A 7,306-nucleotide genomic window follows, 5' to 3' on the forward strand; every position below is an offset into this window, starting at 1 on the left:
TCTTTGCGACCGCATGGACTGTAGCCCGCCAGGCTCCTCTGTCCATGGGATTCTCCAGACAAGAATCCTGGAGTGGCTTGCCATTGCCTTCTCCAGGGGATCTTCTGGACCAAGGGATTGAACCTGGGTCTCCTGCACTGCAGGAAGAGTCTTTACTATATGAACTAGAACAGCCAATCCCTTCAAAAAGTCTGTATTTCCTTTTGTCCCTATTACTTTTCATCCAAACATTAAGGTGGATCACCTGTTAGATGTATATATTAGATGTATATATCTACCCAGGATTGAAATTTCTAGGACAGAGTTCAGCACTTTTTCAGCTTTAATTGCTTCCCAAAGTGGTTTCCAAAGTACCAGTTTATCCCCCCAAGAACAGTGTAGGAGTACTAGTCTGTCTACACCCTCATCAATTTTGATGTTTTTTTGTCTCTCATTTTAACCACTTTGGTATATATGTATTAGCATTTCATTACAATTTTAATTGGCATTTCCCTGATGACTAATGACACTGAACAAATTTTCACACTTTTACTGGCCTTTTAGATATCCTTATTTGTAAAGTTCTTTTTTTTTTTTTTTTAAATAAAATCCAAATTTTATTTATTATATGAGTGACCCACAGCTTGCTCTTTACTCCCTACATTTCAGCCATGAAATTTCAGCTGGGGCCTTGCAACTACTTTCTCTGGCCAAGAATCTTTTTTTTTTTTTTTTTTAATTTTTCAGTGGGTTTTGTCATACATTGATATGAATCAGCCATAGAGTTACACGTATTCCCCATTTGTCTTTTTCCTTATTGGTTTAGAAGAGTTTTTTATTCTGTAGATGAGTTCTTAGTGGAATATATGTGTAGAAAATATCTTTTACCACTCTTTTCACTCATCTCTTCTTTTCTTAATATATATATACCTATAATTGAAGCACAGTTGATTTACAATGTTTCAGGTTTATAGCAAGGTGATTCAATTATACATATAGACATATTATTTTTGAGATTATTTTCCATTATAGCTTATTACACAAGATATCAACTATAGGTCCCTATGCTATATTCACCCATCTTAATAATGTACTTCTTGGTGTTTTTTGGTGAACAGAAATTCTCAATCTTAATCTAATCCAGTTTTTCCCTTTATCTAGTTGTTTTTCTTTTGGACTCTTTTTTTTTTTTTTAATCTTTACCTCCTCCAAGGTCACAAAATAGTTACCTATTTTCTAAAAGCTATATTACCTTTCACAATTACATCAGCAATCCATCTGGAATCGATCTGCGTGCATAGTGTAAAATAGGATATTATCTGATTTTGAATCCGTGGCACCTAATAAAGAATTCAGTTAATCCTTAATAAATATTGCCAAAATTCATGAGATAGCATTGGGAGATACGGAAAGGAAAAGCAAGATTGGGGCCAGGACTGCACAGCATCACATATTTTCCCCGAGAATACTCTTCGCTCTGGGCTTCCTCACTCCCGGTCACTGCCCACCTTCTGCTATGTGGCCAAATTCTAACAGTTGGGATAATTTCCGTAATACTTAATCTTCAACCAGAAGCCAAACCCCAGAATTTTTGTTTTAACCATTATGATTTAAAAAGCATCATCTTGAGGAAAATATAGCCACTTCACGTTCCAACATACATGTCTGGAGACTAAAAAGCTCCCAGAAATCTAAAAGCATCTTCACAAAAAACAGACTGCTTAGATTAGGAAAAGCGCTACTTCGAATCTTTTTAAAATAAGACATTTTTTATCAAAACAAAGATGACAGAGTACCATAAATAGAAAGCTAACTGCTTCTCTACCTTCTAGAGATCCCTTTTAAGAAATGTCGAAAAAAAAACCAAAAACCCATGACTATATTTCACACTCCTTGACTAGAAAAGAAATTCACCAGCCACTGTGGGTTGAGCCTGTTCTTATATTAAACTGTGCACATTTTACTTCCTGCAGGTCCCAAGTGTTTTCATAGATTCATATTTCTAAGACCGAAAAGTATTAAAATTCAATATAAAAGGTGACAAGAGAAGGGATGTGATAAAATCTTTGACTTAATCCAAAAAGGAGTGGAAACCCGTATTCAGGCCTAATGGAAAAGATGCAATAGCCAGATCAATGGCAGAGAAAATTCTTTGGTCAGGGGTGAGAGAGGCTAATTAGAAAACCGTGAGTTCCTTGATCTAAGACAGTGGCCTAAGAAATAAAAGAAAGGGCAGTGAGATGGCCTAGTCTAAGAAGACTCTGCATTTAACACTGATTCCACATACAATATAAAGGACAGCTAGAGGCAGATAGGGCTGGAGGCTCCCTCAAGCCAGGTTCCTGGCTTGCGGCTGCAGGAAAGTGGAGGCTCTGCCTGCTGGAGGAGCAACCTGGGCCCAGGCGAGAGGGAGGAGGAAGATATGCTGCTGGCAGCTAGCCAGGCACTGAGGTCTCTGCGGGGCAGATACACAGGGAAGTGTACCTGAGCCAACCCAGAGCTGAGAGCTTATCTGAGAACCAAAGGAACCAAGAGCCAGCTCAGGGTCCTGCCGAAGCCAGAGCACAGAGCACGGGATGGCACACCCGTATTTCAGAGCGCTGCTCCTCTCCTACCTGCAACCCCAGCGCCTGACAAGGTGACAAAGGGACGTAGATGGCAAGGAAAACTGACTCACACATCAAAGAGCCTGCAGATGTGTACTGATGCAGGCTGGTCAATGGACTGAGTACTATGATTAATCAAATTGTCTCGAAATTTTCAACAGTCGGAAGGTGTAGATTCAAGTTCAAACTCCGCCCCTTATTAACCGACCAGACTTTTGTCAAGTTGTTTATTTCTTTAAGCCTCGGTTTTCTCATCTGTCAAGATGAGTCTGAAATGAAGTCAAGCGAAGGGAAAGTCACTCAGTAGTGTCCCGACTCTTTGCAGCCCCATGGACTATGGCCTGTCAGGCTCAGTCCATCTGGATTAAAGATCTGCACTCCCTCCTGCTCTGAAACTCTGTGGCATTCTCTCCCATTTACCTCCCAATGGGGCTCAAGTTAATCAGCTCACACCATCATCCATCATTTCTCTGTCTGAGGGTTTATTTCCCTAATCAGATTTGAGTAAATTTTCAGCCTGTGTCTGTCTCTTCCTTCCAATCCAATAAAACTGGTTCGGATATGTTTTGTATTTCATTTAATGTCATTATTCATTCTAACAGTTACTGCCTAGCCATTTCCTTGCCTACAGCATCATCAGCTATTAAAGAGCCACGATGGCATAGTTTTCAAATTTGTATTCTCTTTTTCTGAGGTAGATTAGTTCTAAACTGATTAAAATTTCCCCAAATTTAAAATACAATTTTTAAAAGGCAACAAATTTCCAAGACTCCCTTAAAACATTACCAAGGGGGTTGCCAACTCTTGCTGACTGCCAAGGAAGACAAATAGTTCCAACAGTGGTCCTGAAATGAGAAATGGATGCCCAGTTATTAGTATGACAATGCCACTCTCATCCATTGGCTTCCAGGGAGTCAGGGGTTAATGCTCCGATCTCCTGGAAAAAAAGACCAGCATCCTGGACCAATTCTGGTTTATTTTTGAATAAACATCTTTGCCTCAAGCAGTTTCACCCACAACTAGTTGGCCATATGGCCTTCTTGCCATAAAATATAAAATAACCGGCTGACAGTCACATCGTGCCAGAAAGTAACATACCAGTTTTTGCAAATCCTTTGGGGAACACAAGTCATCTCTTCCAATCATCAAAACTAAAAGTTGACCAAGTTATCGCAAATTAAAAAATTGGCAGCTACCACTACACAACAATCTTGGAAAGCATTAATGATTGATTCTTTAGCTAATTTAGACATGGCAGCTTGTTATCTCATGCCATCTTCACCCAATTTCTCACAAAAATATTGGAAGTTGGAGGCAAAAGAAGTATCAAGCTCCTCCTATCCCCCCAAGAGAAAATAGCTGCATGATTCCTAAGTTTTTCGAAAATGTTAAAAAAATTAAAAAATAAATTAACAGAGCCTGACTTAAATTACCTCACAGGAAGATTTGCAAACTGATATGCTATCGTTTTCTACTGTAATGTAAATGTAATGTAATGTAAATGTCAACCAGTTATTTGACCCTTTACAGCAAAATCAGTTGTGCCAGGGAACTGGTTGCGCCAAAGATGTCTACTGCAGAAGCACCGGACGCTTCCTGGACTAGTCTGCTCACTCAGAAGACAGGAATCACCTGCCATTTTCCTTCACATGCACCCAACCTCTTGATAAAGATATATTCCTTCTCTCTTCCAAAACTGTGCTAAACCTCACCACTTCAGTGAAACCTTGGAAGGCTCTTTCTAGGTGTCGACCTAGACTCTATCTCTTAACCTCCTTGCCTAGAATCCTGGACCCCATGCTTTGGCCCTTACATCAATGGACTTTTGTTCTAACCTTCCAGATGTCTCCAACTAGGACCAGGATCATCATCCTACAATCTGGTTACCACGTCATTCAAACCTGACATGGCCAGTATTACCACCTATTATTGCTGCTGACACCCAGATATTGGTCTCACCTACACCTATCCCAACTCTTAGATATGCCCTAGAAAGGCCAATAAAGTCAACCAAGGATTTCTGCAAGCCCTTGAACCCATTTCTGTGCTGTGATTCCTTTGGTTTCCTTGGATCTGGGACTATCTATGGATTCTAACATCATCCTAGGATCAGATGCAGATGGTCCCTGGCTGATGTCACAGGCACCCAGCCCTCACTGACTTAAGTGACCATCTGGCTTAGCCAGGAGCAAAGTGCAAGGCATCAAAGCCATATAGAATTATGAATGTCTATTCTTCAGTTTCATGCTTTTGCAATATGCATGTTCTTGGTCTTTTCTTCTGTTAAATTGTAAGAGTCTGAAACTAAAATGACATGCATGATGTATGTTCCCTTTCAGTTCCACAACTGACTCCTTGTTTTGATTTATCAAACATCGTTACTACACTAACTATGAAAATACCAACTTAGAGGAAGGTTACCAAATCCTTGTGTGGTATCAGGGACCTGGATCTTGTGACCCCCAACAAGATCACAATCAAGATCACATCGAGGATTTATATGATGAAGGATCCTGCCTCCATCAACCAGCTTCTCATGCCAACTTGCAAGAACAGAATCCCTCATTGGCTGATACAATGACCCTCCTGCCACAGCTGTACAACTGAAGATAATGACAAGCAAATTCCAAGGCAACGCATGAGACTTTAGATCTATGAGGCAACACCTCTGGTTAGAGTCAGGGGCCCTTTTTCTCAGAAGAGGTTTTTTATTTCTGGCTTGGCATAAAATTAACTGGAATATTTCTGTACTAAAACACACACACACACACAGGTAGCAAGCTTTTTTATTTCCCTTTGGGTCATGTCTCCAGACAGCGAAATTTTGTTATTAGGTTTGTAAATATTCCTCACTTTAAGGGTGATGAGATTCAAACTGAGTCTGGGAGATTTCCTGATAACAGCTCAGCCAAGAAAACCTAAACTGAATTTCCTCTCCTTGGTATCAAAACGTTCCTAGTCAGTAAGCAAGTTGTTGCTGTTGTTCAGTCATCAAGTCATGTCCAACTCTTTGTCCAACTCCAACCCCATGGCCTGCAGCGCAGCAGGCTTCCCTGTCCTTCACTGTCTCCTGGAGCTTGCTCAAATTCACGTCCATTGTGTCAGTGATGCCATCCAACCACTCATCCTTTGTTACCCCTTCTCCTCCTGCCCTCAGTCTTGTCCAGCATCAGGATCTTTTCCAGTGAGTTGGCTCTTCACACCAGGTGGCCAAAATATTGGTGCCTCGGCTTCAGTATCAGTCCTTCCTATGAATATTCAGGGTTGATTTCCTTCAGGCTTGACTGGTTAGATCTCCTTGCTGTCAAAAGGACTCTCAAGAGTCTTCTCCAGCACCACAATTCAAAAGCATCAATTCTTTGGCACCCAGTCTTCTTTATGGTCCAACTCTCACATCTGTACATGACTAGTGGAAAAACCACAGTTTTGTCTAACTACAGTAACCAAGAAGTTGTTGAAAATTGCATAGGGCACTTCATGATCTTCAAGGGACTCTGAGCCCCTGGGAAGCTCACAGTCTGCTATACAGACCTAGATGGACCTAAAACACTAAAAGAGTGTCATATGCTCCATACTCTTAAGAATAGTATCAAGTGCTCCAGGAGCTTAGAGCAAAGTGGGCCAGCCTTGATGTACCTGTAAGACTTCTAAACAAAGCAACAGGAAGGAGGAATTCCAAGAAGAGGAAATAGCATGAGCATAAGTAATGTGTACTTGGAAATAATGAGGAAATCCAGTTTACTGGAGTGTACTATGCTGGGGGTAACCTAACAGAAAAGAACAAGCCTGACTTCATATATTGCCTCTATTCCTTTAGCTCTAACCTTCATGCTCTGTTGCCTGGGCTGAGTCATGCTGGCTCCACACCTTTTATAAAGGACGTTGCCAATAGCCCCGAAATATACATGATAATCCACTCTCAAGGCTCTGACCTGCAAAGTATAACACTTTTCCACAGATACAGAGAAAAAAAGTTGTAGAACAGAAAATAACAATTGTCTTGTTAAAGGTTTATAGGAACACTGTGATCACATCTACCTGGACAGCTACAAGAACAAAGGGTGCCTGCATGGAGAAGTTTGCAACAACCAGACACACCTTTTAGTATAAAAGAAATCTGAATGCTAACCTGGGTAAAATGGCTCTTGGGGACGCTAGTCCACTATCTTCTAAGTCGACTAACTTTCTGAATAAAGTTTCCATTCCTTGCCCCAAGAGCTCATCTCTTGATTTATTGGCCTGTTGTGCAGTGAGCAGTACAAACTTGGACTCAGTAACAGTAGCATGGAGGGAATACCAGGAAACTGGAATTCCTGGAAATCCTTTCCATCATGAATGGACACTCATTTAACCTTTACAGACAATTAATACACAACCCTAATGACTGTGAGGATGGAGGAAACATGGTTATTGGAAGGGCTTCTTATGTTCTTCAGAAGTTTCTTGATCACTATAGACCCACTGCTGACACCTTATCTCTGTTTCTGTTACAGACCATCACGCTTTTATTTCCCTTTTTTATTAGATATATGCATCTCCCTTTTCTGCTAGACTCTGAGTTCTTTGCGAGCAATAGTTGTCTCTTATTCATCTTTTAACTCTTAGTACTTGGCACAGTTCCTAGAATAGTGAACCACTAGAATTCCACACAACTCCTACAATGGTGCCCAGTAAATGTTGGAAGAATTAATGAATGGATAATGGAATTATGGATTAATGGA

The sequence above is a fragment of the Muntiacus reevesi genome, chromosome 10, assembly GCF_963930625.1.
Source record: "Muntiacus reevesi chromosome 10, mMunRee1.1, whole genome shotgun sequence".
In the NCBI taxonomy this organism is placed as follows: Eukaryota; Metazoa; Chordata; class Mammalia; order Artiodactyla; family Cervidae; genus Muntiacus; species Muntiacus reevesi.